This window comes from Pogona vitticeps, chromosome 6 (assembly GCF_051106095.1).
Source record: "Pogona vitticeps strain Pit_001003342236 chromosome 6, PviZW2.1, whole genome shotgun sequence".
NCBI lineage: Eukaryota > Metazoa > Chordata > Lepidosauria > Squamata > Agamidae > Pogona > Pogona vitticeps.
This window is the reverse complement of record NC_135788.1, coordinates 67230119-67252809: the sequence shown is the minus strand read 5'-3', so window position 1 is coordinate 67252809 and position 22691 is coordinate 67230119. Positions and strand designations below refer to the sequence as shown.

The 22691-nt window shown below is 40.0% G+C and overlaps 1 long non-coding RNA gene across 1 annotated transcript; it reads right to left on the bottom strand.

Moving 5' to 3' along the window:
- Positions 1 to 358: 358 nt before the first annotated feature.
- Positions 359 to 20896, bottom strand: LOC144583549 (uncharacterized). The gene is made up of 2 exons (XR_013537375.1): positions 20833 to 20896; positions 359 to 8045 (listed from the first exon to the last, which is right to left on the bottom strand). It is a non-coding gene; the product is annotated as an uncharacterized LOC144583549 (long non-coding RNA).
- Between the last annotated feature and the right edge of the window lie 1795 nt (positions 20897 to 22691).

Genomic DNA, 22691 nt, shown 5'->3' with positions numbered 1-22691 from the left:
TTAATCACCTTCTATCGGAGTTCGATTGAGAGCATATTATCCTACTGTCTCTGTGTATGGTTCACGAGCTGCACAGTGGCAGAGAAAAGGGCAATTCAAAGGGTGATCAAGACGGCCCAAAACATCATTGGCTGTTCACTCCCCTCTTTGGAAGAATTGTATAAGAACAGATGTAAGAGGAAGATATCTAACATACTGAAAGACTCCTCTCATCCAGGATATCAGCTCTTTAAACTATTACCATCAGGAAGGAGATTCAGGGTATTGAAAGCAAGGACAAGCAGATTCAAGAACAGTTTTTACCCAAGTGCAGTATTGAGTTTAAATGCGGGGCCATAGGTTTTTGGTGGAATTTTAATTGCTGAGAGAAAACGGGGTATCTATATTTGGATGGTGAAAGTTGTGTATATTTTAACTTTTTTTTGTAGTGTTGTCCAGTTTTACCTTGGGGAAGAGCACCTCATTTCGTTGCACCCACTTGTGAGCTCAATGACAAATAAATTTCTTATGTCTTTTAAATTAAATTAATGAGCAAAGTGAGTTTTAAAGTATTTCATCATTGCTTTAGAATGCAGACACCTAAGCAAGAGTGAAAGATATGTGGACAGCACAGGATTTCACCAGGCTGAATGCTGGTATTTCAGAGCACCATAAAATGGAACTTCACTTTTCACAGAAAGTTCTTATCTGAAATAAAAAGCGAAAGAGGTCCAATGAGGATGAAGCTCTGAGGAATTTTTGTTTTTCCAGTCATATCTATTTCTCCCTCCCTGTGGTACCCCCATTTTCCTGCCTGGGCCACCATTACAGTAATTTTTGAAAAGTTATCAGTAATAAACATGCTCCTGATAGGAAGCTAAGAGCCAGGAGGAAGTTAAAGTCATTTCTCTTAATTTGTAGTCCTGTATGCAGCCGAAGTAAAACAAATCAACAAGCACATTACTCTTCATTAGCTGCGACTCTTTCCTCCAAGTCTTTACTTCTCATGTATGTCCCCCCCCCCCTCCTTCGTCTGCATCCCAGGCTTTTATCACCAGGACACTTTGATAAAAGTCCTGTTTAGTTGTGTGACATTGCAAAAAGGGTTTCAACACACAAGAACATTCTCACCCTCTCCATAGTATTCAGTTTTTGTCTCACTTCTACTAAAGAATTCCTATCCCAGGGGCATTTTTATTTTATTTTTTTTAACTCCAGTTGAATGTTGTAAGTCTACATTAATACATTTATCCCAACTAAATTTTTAATAAACACTGAACCAGTTTAGACATCACCTAGTCTTTCCTTCCCACCCCTTCCCTAGGATTAGGGCTGGGTGAAGTACAGGATTAAGGAAAAGGACATGGTTCAGAAGAAAATGATGTTCTTATTGATCAACATCTTGCTGCAATAGGCATGTTTGTTCGATACATGGATACAGTTCTGAGTATCTGAAATAAACATAGAGCACGGTTACACATACTCCCCCCCCCCGATTTTGAATGGAGTTTAGAATGTTTACCATTGATCTACGTGATGCACAGGGAACTACATGTGTTGTCCTTTAGGAAATATATCTTTTGGTCAGAAAGTGAAGTATTTTTACTGGGTAGCAAGAGGATCATTTATTTTAACATGCTTGTAAAATCAGTCTATTTTGAATGGTTTTGGCATAAAAACCATTGTTGTTATAAATGGTGTCGGTGGAGTTTGTCAAGTAATGGATGCCAGGATCACTGGTTTCAGACTGGAAGAAAAAATTACAGTCTAATCTCTTCTTTTCTGTCTGTAATGCTGGTATAGCTATATGCCAGTTTGAAAGAAATTTTTAAAAAACCCTGGAAGCCAGTGTGAAGAGGAAAATACTCCCACCCTTGCAAGCCTCCCATCTGTTCATTGGCTTCCTCACTCAGAAGTTTTCAGGCATAGAGCCTCTGTCTGATATAGTGATATGCCAGTCTGAAAGAAAGAAAATCCACCCAGCACTAGGGGGGAGGTGCTCCCTCCTTCACAAACCTAGAAGCTAATGGGCTTTGTCACTGTCTCTGGTTAATTTCTCTTGCCTTCCCTCTTAATAATGCTGGCTGTCACTTCATTGTTCCTCCCTCCTCCCGCCTATCCTCACTCAGAATTTTTAAGGCAAGGAGCCTCTATCTGACAGAGTGATATGCCAGTTTGAAAGAAATAAAAAATGTAAAATTAGAACATTAAAAATAACATCACAGCAGCAGGGGTGGGTAGACAGCGCAAGTGTGGGCGGGTGCCCCATCAACTGATACAGAACACCGCATAAAAACATATTGAAAGTTTTCCCAAGAGGACAACACACTGACTCAAATAACGTGTGACTACCACATGACTATAACTCAATTTCAAAAATCTCAATCCAGTAATTGGTCACTCATTTTCATAGTGTAATCTTGCTCATAGATGTTGATTTTGAAAATGCTAGCATGTAGTGCCTCTGGCTCCAACTCCTGTCCACAGAGAAGCAGGTGGACTTACAAAGTGTTCATGTATTGTAGCCCTAACATTCTTTGGAGAAAGGGCCCACGCAGGTTGCATTGCTGAAGAGAGGAGCCATATCAAACTTTGATACACATTTCTACCTTAATATGATTATTAGATGTTAAAATCTATTAACATTCACAATTGAAAGCTGAAATGTTGAATATAAATGCCTCAGGACGGCTTTCCTAGAAATAACTGGAAACATGATGTTTCTTACAACTAACAGTTACGAAACATGCCTCTTAACAGATGCCAGTATTGTAACGCAGAGCAAGCAACAGGACACAAGAGCATCTCATTACTTTGAGCAGTGCTTATAAATGAAAAATTAGTGTGAGGCCGTGTGACTGCGAGCCTTGCATTCAGCATCCTGACTTCTTCTGAGATGTAATGGACACCCATGCCTTGACACTGAGGGAGACACATGATTCTATCCAGGACCACAAATCCTAAGGAACAACCACAGGCAGAGTTGAAAGGGATAAAGTCGTGGGTTAGTCACATGTGTACAGCAACAGCATGAGGAACATGCATTTTAACTATGATTAAAGATATATATATACATACTGTGAATTCTGGATAATGGGTGATACGGTGCCTGCCTCTTCCTTGATAGCAATCAAGACATGTCTTCTTTTCTGGCCATCATGAGTATTTCATTCAAAAACTAACACTTTTCCAGAAAAATTGAGGTGCCAGAACTGCTGCTTTCTTAGGGACAGTGACTAGAGGGCCACCTTCCTCTTAAATTAGCAGATCGGCACTGACTTCAGCCAAGGCTTTTCTCAGCTGTGTGCTCACTGAGGCCAGATGATTCTGTGGAAGCCGCTTAGAGATTGAAGGTGCTGATGTGGTGGGCAGGGAGAACTCTTTGATTCAAGCATTCCAGCCTTCTTCTTCTCGTCAGTGTTTACATAAACCTGAGAAAAACTGCCACTGCTGCGCATCTCTCCCATTTTTCAACCTTAATGATAATTACATTCTACGCATGACAGGAGATTTAGCATTGCATCCAAGACTGGGAGTCTGTAATATTAGCTTTGACATGCCACTGCCATGCATTAGGTCACCATTATTTCATAGGCTGGGCCTGCTGGTCTTGGAACTCACCAAGCCAAATGCGGCCCAACAGCCATGTATGGAAGCCCGCTGGCTCAAAACAACAGCCCTCATATTTTGGCTAACAGTGTGGCAGAATCCCATAACCGGCAGGTCTATAATATGAATTTTGCATACTAATAACTCCTAGACGTATAATGATCCTGTAATTTTTCATATTTGTAATTAAAAGCAAGTGGTCATTCCAGATGTAATCTTTTTTAAAGGGACTGATATTAACATTAATAATAATAATAATAGAACTGCAGAGCTGGAAGGGACCCTGTGGATCATAAAGTCCAACCCTTGTCAAGGAGGCATAGTGGGGAATTGAACTTCCAACCTCTGCCTCCATACCCAGAAAAAAAAGTAGGGGTGCGAGTAATCACCCTTGTTTTACCCCTTTGTTAGTATGAATTTCCTCTGTCAGCCTTCCATCTGTGCTAATCCTTACCCTCAACGTTGTGTTGGAGTATAGTTCTTGTATTAGGGTTAGGAGTCTCTTATCGATGTTGGTCTCTGTGAGCTTATCCCACAGGGGGTTTCTGGTGATTGTGTCAAATGCAGAGGAAAAGTCAATAAAAGCTGTGAACAGCCATTTGAACGGTCTGGTGGTATATTTGCATACAAGATGATGTAGCACGTAGATTTGATCTACTGTGCTATGGCCCTTCCTAAAACCTGTTTGTTCCCAGTGAAGGGTGTTATTTTCTTCCATCCATTTAGCCAACTTCTGAAAAAGAAGGCAGGCCATACCCAGAAAACTAAACCACTGAATGACAATAATTATTTAACAGGAGTGATTGGCATTATTGGGAGTTAAGACCAGGTAAAGTTCTGCTAAATCTAAACACTTATCAGCTTTGAGATGCTCGAAATTCTTTTTTGATTTCTGTCCCACTGGTGTAACTTTTTGATTGTCATTCTGGCTGTGTCCATGCGCTAGAAGAGGACTGCCCCTGACATCACATTGTTCTTCTCTCACTGAACTCCTTCTTCACCCCTCTTCTGACTGTCCTGCTGGCAGACGTCTGATATTAGCCAGTAGAAGAAAATAACAGGATGACCGCCAAACAGATTTATTTCAGTGTGATCTTTTATGGATTATAATCCACTTTGTCACAAAGGTGGGGTGAAATATTTAGCCACAGATTTATATACATTGTGGGGTTGGGGATGTAGTGAAGATGCATAATGACACAAATAATGAACTCTGAGAGGGTTGATTTCACATTGCATGTTCAAATAAGGTAAGCAATATGCTGAAATTCCAGAATGTGCCAACATATATTATTAAGTACTGTATGTTTCTTTACAGCCTTGTGTAAAGGCTGTAAAGAAAAAAAAGTTAGTGCTCTAGACTCAAAAAACCAGAAACTGATCCAGAAAAATACCATCTGTTTCCTTACTCATCATCTTTGCTCTTCAAAGAACATCCTGTATTACCTGATAGACAGATAATCACTCTAGCAATGATGAGGATGTTTATGTAATCATAATCAACATTCTAGGAGATAATTAATTGTGTTAATAATGGTATTGTGGCAGCCATAACCAAGGATGTGGAATTAAGACCAGAAAACACAATATAATAATGTCAGGACATAAGTAAATTGATAATATCAAAGGCTTGAAAAGTTACCCTTCAGGGCTGTTGACTCTTCGAATTTCTCAGTCAACGTGGTCACTGCACAATAAAAAGACAAAAGAATTTAAAAAGTGTTGCTGAATTTTGGGTAGATTTCGCAAGCAGCGAAGCAGAAGTGCAGGGATTCATGGAGCAGAATAACTTCAAGTTCCTCAATTTAGTGCATCTGCTTTTTCTCATCAACTGGCACTTATAGTCTCAATAACTCACTCTGAGACATTACTAGGAGAAAGAATAAAAGATTTCACTTACAGTTGAACAGATCAAACTGCAAACTAAGAACAATATGACTGTGTGCTTTTCAGCAACAGGCCTCAACTGACTTGCTATTTCCAACAGACCCCAGAGATGGAAAGAGCTAGAACAGTGAGGCAGGGCTTGTAGCCCACTGTAAGACTCTCTCTGTGTGTGTGTGTGTGTGTGCGTGTGTGTGCGTGCATCAGAGTGAGTGAGCGAGAGAACCTGTGAATGTCCCAGAGTAAGTTGTGCACCATACATATAGATAACATCACTCTGAGCCAGTAGGCACTGATGCCTGTTGGTAAATGAGTGGAAGAAATGGGTACCCAGGCCTTATAGTAACGGTGCACAATGAAATCCAATGTTCTCCTCCAATGCTGTTTGCTTGAAATTTGCCTGACTGCAGGCCCAAAGAGATTTCAGATGACCTAGACAAACTCCCTCCCCTGCCCCACATCTCTCTTCTGGCTTCCATCCCTCAGGGTCTGATACCAAAGGAGATTGCTGCACTTTGCCTAATGGGTAGGGCTGTCCCTGTAAAATGGACAGTGTGCATCATACAGAACTGATTACTCTTTTTTAACAACATTGACCATTCTAATAAAACCCAGAACAATAAAATCCTTTATTTTAAAATGAATATCTGGTTCTGATCTGATCCAGATAGTTTTCTCTGCCTTCTGGCTTTGTTAGGTTTATTTGCAAACCATATACAAATATTAGTGCTTACAGACAGGAAGGAGAAAGCCATAATTTTGGTAGATAGAGGTCCTTCTTTGCATTTGAGTAAAAAGAAATCCAACCTAAGGCTTGCCCAAGCCATTTTGTTGCCTGGAGTGAAGAACAAGATAGATTCTCCTGCAATTCTTTATACAAAGGTCAACAACTGGTAATTAAATCATTCTTTATACTCACTGCACCTGAAGGTAGCAGATTGGTTTAGAGTAGTGGTTCCCAATAATTCCTGGTCTACAATTTCTGAATTACACTTCCCAGAAATTCTGGCCAGCACATCTAGCGTTGAAGGCTTCTGGGAGTTTTTGTCTAAGAACATCTGGGAACCCAAGGTTGGCAACCACTGAAAGGTGCTTTTGCTATTGCGTTTTAGGACTCACATGAAGCAACAGGGTGTTGGCCTAACCTGAATACCACCAGAAAAAAACCACCTCATGTAGATTAATCCAAAGCATTGTTTTTAATTCTCAAAGTTTTAACCAGCTTGATGTCAGGAAGTCAGAAAAACTGCCCCTTTCCAGATGTGACTACCAAGAACTGGGGTTCTTCAGCAGAGGCCCTGTTGCAGATCCTACCACCTCAAAAGGCACAGGTCTTTCTTTATAGCCACACCTTGATTATGGAAATCTCTTCTGAGGGAAGTTGGGCTGGCTTTGGTCTGCAACTTCTCCTGTAGCTCCACTCCTGTCGAACTGCCAGCAGGCAATGAAAATCGTATAGTTCCAAAATGCCTTTGTTCTTTGAGACTGGTTTTTAAATTGATTTAAACATCAAACCTGTTAGTTAAAATAACGTTTTGCATCTGTTTTAGTAATTGTACTGTAATCTATTGTATATGACTTTCAGAGCTTTGCTGAGCAAAAAAAAAATCATATACATAAATACTTTTAATAAATGAAAAAAATAATAGTAAAAGGGCTGGGGCTGGCCCTGCTTCAATGATGATTTCAGTACACAAGTGAAAATCTATGAATATTCAACAAAGGACAGAGATGATCGTATCCTACACCTCTTACACTGAAAGGATGCCAATAGGATCCCATCTCCAAATCAAAGTATTTTTTATTTTCTTTTTGTCTTTAATTTAAGGGAATCTCCTTAAAAGAAATGCAGACCCAGTGCATATATACTGAAGTGACATCAAAGTTTTAATGGAAATGTACAGTACACAAATTACATTAGTTTCATTTGTAAAATTACAAATTTGATTTTAAAATTCCATGTTGCTTCCAAATATCCTTTTAACTACTTTCTGTTTCGTTTCAGGGGGTTTTAGTTTTAAGACTTTAGTTTTTCAATGGGCCTTTTTATAAAAAAGGGAGAAGAGAGAAGAAAGGAACATTAAAGGGGAAAATATTGATCGGTTCCTGTAATGGAAATGGAATCTCTGCTCATCCTAATTACTGTGAGCATTATTACTCTTGTCATCAGTGCTGTCATAATGCCATAAAGTTTTTTTTTATTCCCCTAGCACAAGAGGACGGTCCAGGAGCAGAAAGAACAGTGTCTGTTTTCACTGTATTTTCAATGGGATCCTTAAGTAGCTCCCCCGTTCCAGTCAACAAAATTGCAGTTCCATAAACCTGAAATTCCCTGTGTGTGATAAAACCCCAGTGTGTCCGGGTAATGGTCAAGGGTTGGGTGCTTCTCACCTGCACTTTATCCCAGGCTTCCTCAAGAGAACTCTTGCTACCTTGGCTGTGATGTCCAGATACTTTTGTCACCAAATGACACCTGTTAGTCTGCAGGTGAAACTGAAGGTGGAAGAAGGGCCAGAGACAGGGTAGGAAGGCAGTCCTAGGTTGGATCCATAGCTTGCAATGTGACAGAAATACTGCATGTTGGGAAAAAAAAGCATGAACATAGTTCTTAGAGATGTGATTATTTTTTAAAATAATATAAATTCACTTCTCCCTTGAATTGCACAGATCTGAGCAGCACAGTTTTATACACAGCTCCCCCAAACAAGCAAGCAAGCAAACAAACAAAGTGCTGTTCTTCCTCTCCATGAAGTGACCTGAGAAAGTTGTGTCTTGGGCTTACCTAGGGTCCTGTTGTTGGCAGTGCAGCAGCCCCCGGTCTGATTCTGCAGTTGAGCTGGCCCCCAATGCTATCATGGTAATTCCATGTGGCAGCTGGGGAAGGTACTGGGGCATTCTGGGTGGCTGATGTGGATTGGGGGAAAGGTGTGTGTGTCTGTTAATCAACTGTTTATAGTTTGTAGTTACATTTGGGGTGTATAAGAGTTATACACAGATTTTGGACTACATGGGGGTGGGAGAAGTCCAGTGCCCCTAACTCCAGTGTTGTTAAACGGAGACGTGTACTCTCTAGGAAACATGACTGAAAGAGGAAGTAAAATACTTGAAGAGAGACGTCCCCAGGCCTACAATAATGCCTTGGTACAGCCATTTATCTTGAGAAAAGCCACAACGTTCAGCTTATCCTCCCTCTGAAAATTGTCCAGTGATCCAAAAGTCACTTTTCTCCCTTTCCCTTGTCACTCACCAAATTAGCACCCCACTTCCACACCTGCCCCCTCAGTTGGTTGCTCAACTTTAGATTAGTGTGCCTTTCATGTTAAGGGCTGAAGAGGATTTCCCCCTCTTTGGTAATAAAAACATAATAACAGAGCAGCTGCGTAACAAGTTGTTGCCCTTTCATCAGTTCCAAAATGCAATATATTGCCTGAGGTGGATGCTTCATTCTGTTTAATGTTACTCCACAAGCACTGATGAGCTCCTGGAAATTTCAGGTAAGTTTCCATCCAGGAGAAATTAAAATGCCAAATTCTCTCTCTCTCTCTCTCTCTCTCTCTCTCTCTCACACACACACACACACACACACACACACACACTTTTCTGTGGGGACGGGGAAATGAAATGCCTTTCTTTGCAGGCAGAATGAGTTGACCTGGTGATTGTTGGCACTCTGTTTTTCAATCTTCAGGCAGAAAGAAAGACTTAGCCAATCAGAAAGATTAAGAGTGATGAGGTTGAGGTTCAGCTCTGATATGAAGCGATTTAACACTTGGCTGTGCAAAACATTTAGCGGGCAGAGGGCTTCCTTGTGCCTTCATTGAAGCAGAAAATCAGGCTGAAATTATCTAAAATAATGGCACCCTTTAGGAGCTTTCATGCCATAAAGTTTCATTAAGCTGACACTACCTTCGTTTGGCACTTTGAACTTTATACAGAGGGATGTGGCCTTCCAAATACAATCTAAATTAAGAGGAGCTGTTTTCACTCCAAGTAGGTAAAACAGCAACATGTATGACCAAACTGTATGCCAGACCTGAAAAGTGAAGCTAGTCTGTGTGTAAGCTCACCAAATCCTGTAAGTGCTACTCTTTTGGAAAGCAGGCCAGAGAGACAAAAGACTCCTTTAAAAGTCTCCTAAATGCAAGGATGCTGCTAATTTTTGCAGGGCTGCTGCATAGAGGGGAGAATGTTTAACCCTTTCCCTATTCTCTGTTTTTCCAATCTAAATTATTGCCTTTTCCATTTCTTATTTGCTGTCTGAGGGAAAGTTTAGGCATGATCAGAGATACAGAAAGTTCTTTTCAGGACTACAGCCACTGGCCACGCAGGTTGGAATATTCTGGGGGCTGGGGGCCAAAAAATTAAATTCCCCAATTTCTGGTCATGATGCCATCATTGTCGTTGTCATCATCATCAACAACATGTGCCATCAAGCAAATTCTGACTTACAGATGGCTGTATTGTTCAATATTGCAAAGCAATTTGCAGGTAATAATTAGGGATCAGTTATTTGTAACTTTTTACTTTCCACTTCTGTTGAGAACCAACATTCAAAAGCAGGAGGCAGAATTGTGAAACAAACTGAAAGTGAAGACTGAAGGCTTGCCACAGGATACAGATATACCCCGAAGACAACCAAAGCACCCTGGAATAGGAAGTCACCTTGTAGTCCTTTCTCTTTAGGAAGATCCATTTACCATATGGGACGGATAGGTAAGCAGAATTAATTCAGTCCCTGGAGATACTAAATTATCTAAACTGAGGCTGAAACATGTGTTTCAGCTGCAACTGCACATAGAAGAAAGGATCCTGGAGCTCTATTAGTGTCTATATTTACCCCACTGCTGGATTGTTGACCATACTGAGGCCTTGACATGAGTGTTCAAAAACTGAACAGAGTGCACCATCTTGCATTCTGTTTATCCGCAAAGAAGATGAACATTTTTCTTCTGTCTGAGAGTACTTAGCACCTTTTAAGTGGGATTCGGCATTATTTCCAAGGGGAAGCTCATGTCCTTTCCCCTAAAAGCAGCAGACTACTGTTGCTGCCATTTCCCCCCAATATTTGTTGTACACGATGCCTTGCTGCCGTCATCAGCTTGCTCTTGGAAATCATTTTGTTCAACGGTCCTACAGCACTGACCTCTCGGAACTGGGTTACAAAGCTAACAATAGTGTCACTTCCATCAGTTAGAGCAGTGGTTCCCAAGCTTGGGTAACCCAGATGTTCTTGGACTGCAACTTCCACTAGCTCTGCTGGCTGGGATTTCTGGGAGCTGCAGTCCAAGAATACCTGGGTTACCCAAGCTTGGGAATGACTGCATTAGAGGACAGCAGTAGACACTCAGCCACCTCAGTGCAAACAGGGATTATGATTAACTAATATCTATTGGGAATAAAGAGCCATTTATTATAATATAGCGGGACTTGGACTATCACAGGCCAAATATTTGGTTTTGTTGTCCTGTGTAACGCTGCAGAGGCTATTCTTCCACACCTCAGTTTATTAGTGCTAGCAGCATTCACAGTACGTACGGCACAACAAAAGCAGGTGGAATGCCAGAAGTCTTCCAAATTTAAACAAAGAAGAAAAGAAGAAACAAGCAAGCATACAAGTAAGTACTGTAAGTAAGTAAGTAAAAGTGTTCTTAAAGCTTTGTTTGAAAGTGTTTACTGAAAGGTAGCTGGTTCAGAAGTACTTTCTGAAAAGGAATGGTTTGATTGCTTTGAATCCATTCAGACTTGTTAGATAGATTCTGCAGTTTAAATTCTGGTTCTAGGTGGGCATGGGTTTTAACAGTATCTGACTGCTCCTGTTTCTTCTGATTGGTCAAAACTAGTTCAGTACAAACTAAAAGTTGCCATAGAAAAGAGGCACTATAATATAGAGATTATTTTGTACAGTCAGCACATTTTGAAGACTGTGCAATAATTTTATACTAACAGTATTAATTAGAGTTTTCAGTAATGACGCTGCAAAATTGAGTGCACCTAAGCTGGGAAGGGAAACTTGTGCCTTTTTCTGTTACTGCTGGATGGCAAGTGCCATCATCCCTTACTACTGGATAGGAATCATGGGAGTTGTTGTCCAGCAGCTTCAGGAGAGCCACACATTCCTCAAGTTAAACCAACCGAATAAACTCAATTGCACGTAACTGCACAGGATGAGGCCGTGATGCAAGCCAAATAGTACACAAGGGTTCTCTCTGCAACTGAAGGTTAACTTTGGGCAGGGGGGGGAGTCACCTCAACATTCAGAGGAAGAAATGAAGGCCAACTGACAGTTTTTTCCAGCCCCTGACAGCTTACAATAAATATCTAGATGATGGTAGGTTGATTCGTATTAATATATGGCATAACACACAGATTCTCCCACCGCCATAAAATGTTCACATCTGGACCTGGAAACAACCTGTCACTGTACAGCCTGGTAGCAGAATGCCTCGGAGTGGGGTAAGGGAAAATATTCTTGTGTCTTGTCCCCTGGCCGACCTGCTCCCCTGCTAAATCCTACTTGAGAAAAAAGAGAACAGGAATCCTGTGCCTTTCATAGTTGTGTAGCAGCAGGAATCTCAGCAGGTATAACTTGTCACGCAAGCTCCACTTGCTGACATCTTTTCTTCCATTCAACTATTAAAGGTATGGGAGCTCCAATTCACATGCTGTTCCCCCAATTCTGAGACTCTTGTCCTGGAATGTCAAAAGGGCTCCTGATCCATTTAGGAGATGAAGATACAGAGCCCTGTAGTAAGCGACTGTAGTGCCCATTGGTTTTGCTGCCCATTGGTTGGGTCACAGGGGACTGGCATATCTGGGGAGGAGAAGATACTGCTGGCCATATTCCTTCCTTGCCAAGGAATGTTTCCTCTAATTTTCTGAAGTATTGGGCAGGAACCCCCCCCCATGGAGTTCCAGCTGCAACTGGGAGCAAATGGGCGGTGACACTGGCTCAGCTGTATGACCTTGATGCAGCCCTGTGCGCCCACTTGGCTTAGAGGGAATGCTGCTGCCAAGTCTGCCTTCTGTATGTTTCCCTCTGCTCAGGGAGGAGTAACTGAAGGGCTATGTGTGTGCTTGGAGTGGGCAAATTCATATTCCTTATGCAGCAATGATTAATGCCCTCTAAATTTCATTGCACTGGATCAAAGCCCTGGTTTTTCTGCCATAGTTAGAGCTCTGGGGATTCACTACATCTTTACCTGAGGTCCTATTTGTACAATAGTGGCCTGGTGGTTTGAAATGATGCTTGAGCACTGAAGTGTATCACACGGTGTTACTCCTGCAAATCCATCCTTAAGAAGAAGCCCCACAGATGTCAGTGGGATTTACTTCAAAGTAAAAAAGGTATCAGTTTGGACTGTACAGCTTCATGTCTTCATGGCTATAAACAGTTAATTACACTATATGGTACTGCTAATTTGAAAACTGGGAAAGAATATATATATATTTGGAACTAAACTTAGTCCTAGCCATTGAAATCAATGAGTTTTGCCACACTTATAATTGATGGAAGTCCTGTCGATTTGGGATATGAAAATCTGTTGGTTTCATTTTTGTTGGGTTCCCCCAAATCCCCACCAGTTCTTTATCAATTTAGAAGACTCTTTCCCTCATTCCTGAAATTTGTGTGGTAGGCATTTTTCTTGTATGTTTCTGTTAATTTGTAAACATTCACTTCACTACACCACTTCTGACATTCATTTCCCCCATTGACTGAAGTGTGTTTCTGTGCATTTTTAAAATATGCACTTCCCAAATGTGCACATGCTCTTGTGCACAATTTTTCTTTTATGAAATCCAGGACAAAACTCGGAAATGTATAGATTTCCTGAGACAACATGCACTTTTGCCTGTTGCCAGTCTCATGAGGAGTGAATTGAAAAAGCTCCTAGGAAAATGCACACCTAATGACTTTTTTAAACACACTAATTTCATGGGTTTGCCCTAAATGCCTGCTAGAATGATCAAGATGACTTTCACTGTAGATAAAACTTGGCATTCATTGGAGCTTCACTGCAGCTGTGCCCCCTTTCTAAAAATCCACCTAAAAGGGACTCTCACATCCTCTCTTCTGTTGTCTTTTTGAGTCATGGAAACTTTTCCAACTGAAGAGTGCAGCCTCAATGTTTGCAATAAATAAAGCAAGCAAAACTTTATTTAAAAACAAAAACTTGGATCAGTGTTAAGTAACATTGTAACTGACAAGCCTATTGCAACATTAGTGGATATTTAAATACTAATTAGCTAAGCCACTGCTAATCTGCCTTGAACAGAGCTGGTGATCCCAACTGTCAATTTAGCAGGCCCTCATTCCCAAAGGAAGGCAAGGTCAGAGGGGAGTGCTCAGTCAGCTGTAAGATCACATTAATGCAGACTGAGAAGCAATCATCTCAACAGAAAAAACACAAAACTTTCTTTTACCTATTTAAGGTAATTATGCTAAAGAAAGGTGTGGAGGGATAGGCGCCCTAACAAAGGAAGCAAGCAATTGCAAATCGCTTAGCAACCTACAGTAAATCCTGTTAATCTGTTGTTGTCACCAGTCCTCCCCAGCCTGGTTGGGCTACAATCCCCATCATCCCCAATATTATGGGTTTTGTAAACCAACAAATCTGGAGAGCAGCAGACTGGAAAAGGCAAGAAATAGGTATTCTTAGGGTGAAAATGAGAAATATTTTTGGAGCAGTGAGAACACATCAGGAGAGAATCTCACTATCATCAGTCCAGAGATATTCCTTTCCTCACTGGCCATGCTGATCCAAAACATTTGCTGACTGGGGTGAGCAGCGCATGTCCAAGTGCATACTATCCAAACTATCCAATCAATTCAGTACCTAACCAGAAAATCATACAAATAACTTTTCCACTGTCTGGTTGCAAAAGTGCTGCAACGAAAGCAACAATAATAACCCAGAAACTTAGCAAATTGTTGCCCTTTCATGACACCCAAAACCAACTGCCTGTGCAATCTTTCCCCCTTCAATCTCTCTCATCATGAGTGTGGACCAAGGTTGAGATTTGAAAGAAAAATGGTTCTGAAACTTTGAAGCAGGACCTGCCAAAGTTACCCACCCATGATGTAAAATCACAACACTCCTCAGTCGAGTAGGCCCTTTGTGAGAGAAGTTGTTTGTCCAGATGAGCCAGACCCTCTGAAAGGAGAGTATGAAGTACATGAGGTCACTTAGGTGTGCTGCCAAGGAGTTATGAGCATGGAGAAACTCAGCCATTTCATAAAGAAAGGAATACTTTTTCATTTTGGTATTTTCTCTTCTTTTTCTTGTGGTCACTTGCCAGATGACATACCACTGTACACTCTCTCCCGATATGCACATAATTAAACAGAATATAGCTCCACTGATAAAAAGAAAAAGCCTTATCAATCATTTGGAACACACCCACCTACACATATGAGCATGACGAATGATTCCTGACCTTGAGATCACTTTTAAGAAGTATATAACACTAACTTCTCTTCCCTTTTCCTTTTTAAACTCCAGACTTTTGACCTGAGAATTAAGCGGCTTTCCAGAACTGTAGATAACTGGTTCTGTTTTGCTTACATTTCTAGCAATTTACAACTGTTCTAAAGTGGGGCTTAGGTTGATGTAAGTGTGATGGGCGCTTGAGAATTCTGTACCCCATAGTTGATATCTTGTTTAAAAATCAGAGACATCAGAATGTTTTAGACCAATAAGACCTAAGATCAATAAATGATTTCTTTGTATACCAAGCCATTTGAAAACTTAGAATTATTTTTACTTTTTGTATTTGAATGGCAAGAGGGTCCAGCTCATAGCTTTTTTGTGATAGGTTGCAAGCTAGAGACAGTAATTTGGGAGTAAATCTGAATAAACTCAATAACTTGATCCAATTGTTAGTCACAACTAGAATAGACACATTCAATAAATTCAATTTATATAAACTTTGACATCTCAAATTCCCATTGAATCAATGAGCCAGCTCTAGTTAAGGAATCACAATGGGATTTTGACCAGTAAGACCTACTTAGATATTTATTTATTTATTCTATTCCCCATCTTTCTCCCTAAGCTAGGATTCAAAATGGCTCACAAAATATTTTTAAAGAAGATAGACAAAAAAATTTTTTTTAAAGTCACAATTAAATAAACAGTATTTTAAAATACATTTTATTAAAATAAAAATACAAACAACAAAAAAGAAACATACCTTTAAAAATGCAATAACACAAAACCATATAAACAATACAATAATGCCTTATGTGCTCCCCCACCAAAAAAATCTGGGACCATTTGGAGATATCACCAGTTTTCCTTGCATTTATGGAGTCTCAGTCCCTTCAAAAACTGCATTGACTCTTGGTGTACAACCCTCCCCCTTTATTAATACAACATTGATAAATTTTCCCCAGATATTAATAAAAATAATTTTATTTATCAAACCCTCTTTAGTTTAATGTTACATGTTAACTTATCTTTAATAGGTATATTTCAAACTTGTTTATACCATTCATTTAATTATAAGCATGCCTTGCTTTCCAGGTCCTTGCTACCATTAATTTTGCCACTGTCAATAAATTTGAAATTAATTCTTTCATTGCCCAACTCCGTTGCTTCTTGTCAAATATTGATGAAAGAGCTATTTTAAGTCAAACCTCTATATTTAACTTAATTATTCCATTTAATTCCTTGAAAACCAACTGCCAAAATTTGAATATATTCTTACATTCTCACCACATGTGAAAATAAGTACCTATTTTCTGACTTTCTCTCCAACACAGCTTAGAATAATTAGTATCTATTTGATTTAATTTCACCAGAGTTTAATAACACAACAAGTTATAATATTAAATCACAATTAAAGAAACAGTAACAGGTCTATCTGAAGGCCTTTTTCTGCCTGAGGCAAAAGAGAAGACAATCCCGGCTCCTTCTAGTTCCACGTGAAAAGCTAACTACTCCAGACACAACCTTGTCATTCAAAAGATGGAGTGGCCAAAGGTTTTAGAATAACATCTGGGGACTAACCTTGCTGCTCCCTAGCATCTGCCTCACTCTGCCTAATAGCAGAGCCAGCCCTAGGACAGCTCACTATCCACTTGAACATTGTTTAAATGGTGGGATAGTTTAATATATATTTGGCCATCTTGTACAGTTGTCACAGAAAAGCTTGTTTTCCACTGTATATCTTCTTCAGGCAGCATAAAAGAATAGCTTTTTGGTGGAATATCTTAAGAGCAGCTTGATTTCTCAAGAGCATTCCCTCCTCCCCTCAGACAACCAGCTATTTCATCAGCTTGAGTAAAGCTGCTGTCATTTACCTCTCATGCCTTTCCAGGGAGGGGTGATGAAGAGGTGATGTCCCACAAGAGTCCTTTGTTAATGTTCTATTACTAGCTAGACTTTTGAGGTGATTTCTCTGCCGCTGACTAAGCTCCTTCCCTATCTGCATATCACCAGCTCATACTTGTCAGAGGGGATTTATCCCAGGGCCTCATAAAAATAGTTTGGAAGAGCCAAAAGTTTTGCCTTTGGAATGCATAAAATTCCACCAAGAGAAAAAGTGTTTTTTTTTTAAAAGGATGAAATCTTAAGGTGCCTGCTGCTAGCTACTATGTATGCATAGTTTTTAATATTCATTTTAGATAGTCTACTTTTGAACTTTCTTCAGCCTTCTCTTTGTTAGGGAGACGTGTCTTGTTATTGTTATGTGTTGTCAAGTTACTTCTAACTTATGGTGACCCTAACAGTGTTTTCAAGGTTTGAGAGGTAGTCAAGGAGTGGTTTCCCTTTGTTACCCCTCCCCCCCCGTGAATTTCCATGTCCAAGCAGAGACTGGAACCCAGGTCTTCTGAGTTCTAGTCTGACACTCTGTTCGCTACACCAAATTGGTTCATGTAATAATTATTATGTGCCATCAAATCAATTCCAACTTATGGTGACTCTCCTCCAGGTTATCTAGGTATATTCAGATGTGTTTTACCATTCCGTTCTTTGAGAGGTGTCCTGGGACAGTGCAATCTGCCTACGGCTACATAGCTTGGTTGTCCTCCTGGGAGACACAGTGGGGAATTGAACTTCCAAATTCTGACTCCATAGCCAGATGCCAAGCTCACTGAGCTATCAACCCATGATGGGAAATAAATGGCTAAATCAAACATCTTCTTGTCATTTTTGGACATTGGACCACATGACAAAGGCAAGTGACACAGAGCTCCCATTGCTTGCTTTAGGAGGAAAAGATCTGAAAGGGGCACCTATTTATTTAGTTAAAATATTTTTACCCCGCCTTTCTCCTTGAAAGGACCCAAGATGGCTTACATCATTAAAAAGATGTTGTTTCACTTCTGGAGCAGGAGACAGGAGAGCACCACTGCCAGCACCTCTTGATAATGGCCATGTCTGAGACACGGGACTGCATTTTCATTAAAATCTCTTAGCAAAATGGGAGGTGAGATGGGTGTCTGATAAGACTAATGGAGAGTCTTCTCCTTAATTATGCGTTATCACGGTTTATTGTACATTTTTCATCCAGCCAAGTCCATGAGCTAGGGCAATAATATTTCTATTTCAATATATTGGTGTTTCCCAGGACAGTTGAGTAAATTCGATTGTATTTATGATATTTTCAAGGATTATCTATCTTCTTGAATTGAAGCCCATAGCCATAAGTCAATAGTATTTTACCATATTTAATATTTTCATAAAGCATCTTGTATGCATACATCTTGCACACAAAGCCTTAAATTGTTTGGGACTAGGATATTTGAAAGAGGGCCTCTCCCCATATACCATATTTTTCGCACTATAAGACGCACTTTTCCCCCACAAAACAGGGGGGGTGGAAAGTCTGTGCGTCTTATGGAGTGAAGAAAACAGATTATTTTTTCCTGTTTTCTTCTCCTAAAAATTTGGTGCGTCTTATGGAGAGGTGCGTCTTATGGAGCGAAAAATACGGTAAATCTGCCCAAACACTAAGTCTTCCTCCGTGGTCCATTGAGAGCAGTTCTTTATGTGAGACATGTGGCAGGGCTTTCATAGCCGTAGCACCGCAATTGTGGAATGCTTTCCTCTTGGAGGCTAGGTTGGTGACGACACTGGCATCATTTGAGCACCAGGTCAAAGCATACTTATTTGTTAAAGCATTGGGGACTGAGGATTGTGGCCTATGCAGGTTTTAATGCTATGGTCTTAATGTTTTAAATTTGTATTTGATTTTAAATTATTTTAAGGATCTTGTGTTTCTAAGTTGTTATATATGGCTCTGTAACTCACCCTGAGATCTTGTAATATAGAGCAGGCTATGAATGTTTCAAATAAATAAATAAAGACATGAAATGTAAAAGGCAGTGTAAAAAACAAGTATGGTTTCCTGCTGCTCTCATTCTTGTATTCATAATTTTTAAATAATTCTTCCCTAGGGCACAAGGTTGATTTTACCACACACATTTCATTTTCAAAAGTGTGCTGATTTGCAGTGGGCTTGACATTCTGATCTATTTGAATCCATCCCATCTTTTGAACATGACGTTTTTGGTGAATACGCCCAGTTCAGCTCTTGTTAACAATATCACACATTGTCGGAGAAAATGGATTGCCTTTTCAGTGGTTACTGAGTCTGAAGCTTTGTCTCCTACCACCTTCTCATCCATCAGCCCTCATTGTGAAATAGGTGTTGATGTGCAAATGGGGATACACGAGTTCCCACAGTCAGCAGCTTTTGTTGCCATGTCAGTAAAAGCTCAGAGAAGCTTTTGTGTCTTTCAGGTAGAAATGGTAAAGTAATTTATTGGATTCACAATTCTGTATAGAAATACCCATTTCTTCATCTTTTGATACTACCAACAGAATTGAATGTAACTGTCTTCAGATAATGGTACCTTTCAAAGGCTTGTGACTCATTCCAGAGATAAAATTGCACATAGTGGCCAGAATCTTAATACATTTTTCCATAGGGATGGAAAGCAAACATTGTTCACCTTTTCATTACTATTTCAACTCAGCAAAAGTGACCTCCATTTGCTTTTAATCTGTAAAGATGGGGGGGGGGGAGCTATGAGGCTGTCACAGAAACTTCAACAGGTCCCGACATGGCAGCCAGACTATTGAGTAGAGTGAATAAATATCATATCACCCCAATTCTGGTCATCTTACCCTGGTTACCTGTCCGTTTCCATGCCAGTTTCAAGGTGACGTTTCTAACCTATAAAGCCCTAAATGAGGATGCTAACCCCGAGAGAGGCTTGGAGGGACCAGATGAGAAAATGGGCCTTCTTGGTGGTTGCTCCTTGGCTGTGGAATTAACCACCTCCTGCTATTCATTTGGCACCTTTGCTAGCAATATTTAAAAAGTTATTAAAACCTGGCTATTTAGGCAGGTGTTTGAAAATGTTATACCTGCAAACTCAGCTGAATCTAACTAGCCTATCTGACCAGTCTACTATCTTAAATGCTTTAAATGTTTTTAAATATCTTGAATGTTGTTAAATGTATTTTTATGCTTTGAGTTACTGCTCATTTGTATTTTAATATTTCTGTTCTTTGTTATGTATTTTGATTGTTGTATTTATGTGTTGTAAACTGCCAAGAGTGGCCTCATCCAGATAAGCAGTATAACAAACAAACTTAACTTTAGAGTTCTTTTCTTAAAGCAGAAATCCTCAGAAATTACAAGAACAATACTTAGTGGCTGAGAAAAAACACTGGATTGGTTCTCTGTAACCTGCAAACTGCTTTTCTGGCCCTGGAGACAAGACTTGTAAGTGTTGGACTAGAGAAAGGAGCTGGGATTGTCTGTTCTGAATAGCTGTTTTGCCTGATAATCATGTATCTTTCCATTTACTTCTCTCTCCCAGCAGAATGGAGGCAGTTAGCATGCATATAGAAGGTCGCGAGCACTTTTCTTACATGTTCAGAGGAACTCTGACAATCTTTTTAGCATTGGCTAGAGCATGTAGAAATACGGTTTGAGGATTCTTCCATATTTAGGAAGTTTAATTGTAAAGATATAATACGAAGTTATATGGTCAAGGCTCAAAAAATAGCTAATAACTGCTATTTTTTAAAAATCCAGTTTTTTTTTTTTAAAAAATAATGTTTTTACTTTTCAGTTACCTTTTCAAAAAGACTGAATATTACAAACTTCTGTCTGGAATACAAAGCAAGCTGTCCGCTTCATCATTGCCAAACAAAGGAAGAGGCAGCAGAAAGCCAACATCTGATCTGTATGATAGTTTTCCTCCAACATTTTATGAGGCCACAAGCTAAGTAGTTACCACACAAAAGGAATAAAGTTATCCTTCACCAAGTTACAATCATCATGTGAGCTATACATTAGTTACTGGGAAAGGCAGCAAAATAGAAGGAAATTACAAGTTACCTGTAACTAGTTGTATTAAAGATCAGTTCCAGATGAGCAATCTTTCTCTCTCAACTCACCAACTCTTACAGGACTGTGTTATCGCTTATTCATCCTCCTCTTGTCTTCTCCCAGTCCCCCCCCTTTTTTTTTACACAAACCAGTTAAAGAGAAAGAGATAGAAGAGCTGCAGTGTCCTTTCCATTGGTAATGCTGGAAGCCCAATGTCTCGAAGTAACATTCGTTCTTGCTCCATAGATCAGGTCTGTACAAAGATGAAGCAAAGTGGACTGAAATCACTATGGCTGTTGTCTTTTGACCATCCTGACATTTGGCATAGTTTTCCATTTTACTCATATGCTAAGATCATGCGACTCCAAGTAATGGCTATGCCTGATTGTAGCAGGACAGAGAAACACACAATCACATAAAGAAATATACTATATACTCTCAAAGTTCAACTGAGAAATATTACCTTAGTCATTTTTCCTTAGGAAAGTATAAAAAGCACAAATTATGTCTCTCTTTTTAAAGTGCAATTATTTACACTTAATTTACATAAATCATCCTAAAGATGAAAAACAATGACAAAAATATATAACCGTTCAGTTTTCCTGTATTATCAAAATATTGCTGCTAGACCTTTGGAATTAGACTTAGCAAAAATATACTACATTTTACATATTTCTAATTCTAGAAAAAACTTCTAGAAAACCGCCAGTTTTTCCTCAAGACATTTTAAGGAAAATGTTGACTACAATCAATCAAAGATATTTCCCAATCCTTTGGAAACCATAGCGCAGCAGTAATCTGGCCTTCTCAGGGCTTCAAAATTGCCATCATCTTCGCCTTTACACTGACAGAGCAGATTGTCCTGCTGTATAAATCCACTGTCTATTTCAGCACGCCGGCAAAATTAAAAGGAGGGAGCGAGAAAAAAACATGGACAAAATATTGTGTCGTAAAAACTAACACATTTGTTTCAATGTGAGCTTTTGTACATTAAAATCCATTTCTTCAGACAGATCACAATTTTGTTGCACAAAAGCTCACACTGAAACAAATTAGCCTTTGGCAGGGACTTGTACATGTTTGGAAATAAGCAGTGGGTTATGTGCAAACAGGAGTGAAACTGCTCCAAATTCAGGCCTTGTTTCGGCTGCCCTCATTCGTCTGCAGGGCTCACTTGGCCTGCAGGCAGCTAGACTGTGCTGGCCAGGGAAGGCATTGATGGCAGCAGTGGAGGTCTTCCTGGCTGTTGAAGATGTCATCTCTCCCCCAATGCCACCACACTTCTCAGCAGCCACCTGAAGCCCTGCTATACTTTCAAATCGTGGGCATTGTACTGTTCACTATTCACTTTGCATTCAACTCAGTTTTTACTGGGCGTGTAGTTGTGGCCCTTACAGTGCTCCAATACTTTGATTTTTCTCCTCTCTCCCTTCCTCTGCTTTAAAATTGGCAACATGCTGAGGCAGACTAAGGGGGCACCGGGGTTATTTTCAGTTGAGTACATGATGTACAAATCGATGCAAATCAGTCCGGAGTCCCCCTTCCCAGAAAACCTGTACTTTTGCCTCTGCTATTGGTGCTTCTAACATTTTTTTTCTAATCAAATGCATTTGCATTGGGTCGGGCAGTGTGAGTGCTTGAGTTGATGCAGCTTCAAGACAGAATGAGTAACTAAAAGCTGGCTCTCTTAGCTTCCTAGTTTGAGGTAGGAAGAATGGAAGCAAAGGGGCACTCACAAGGGTATCTTTCCCACACCAGAGCACCTGTTGACTCCAAACCATTTATTTGTTTTGTTCTTTAAAGGACTTAGTGCAAACTCAGATTTGTTAGGGCAATTGGGGATCAATTTCCTCCACTCTCCCTGCTAA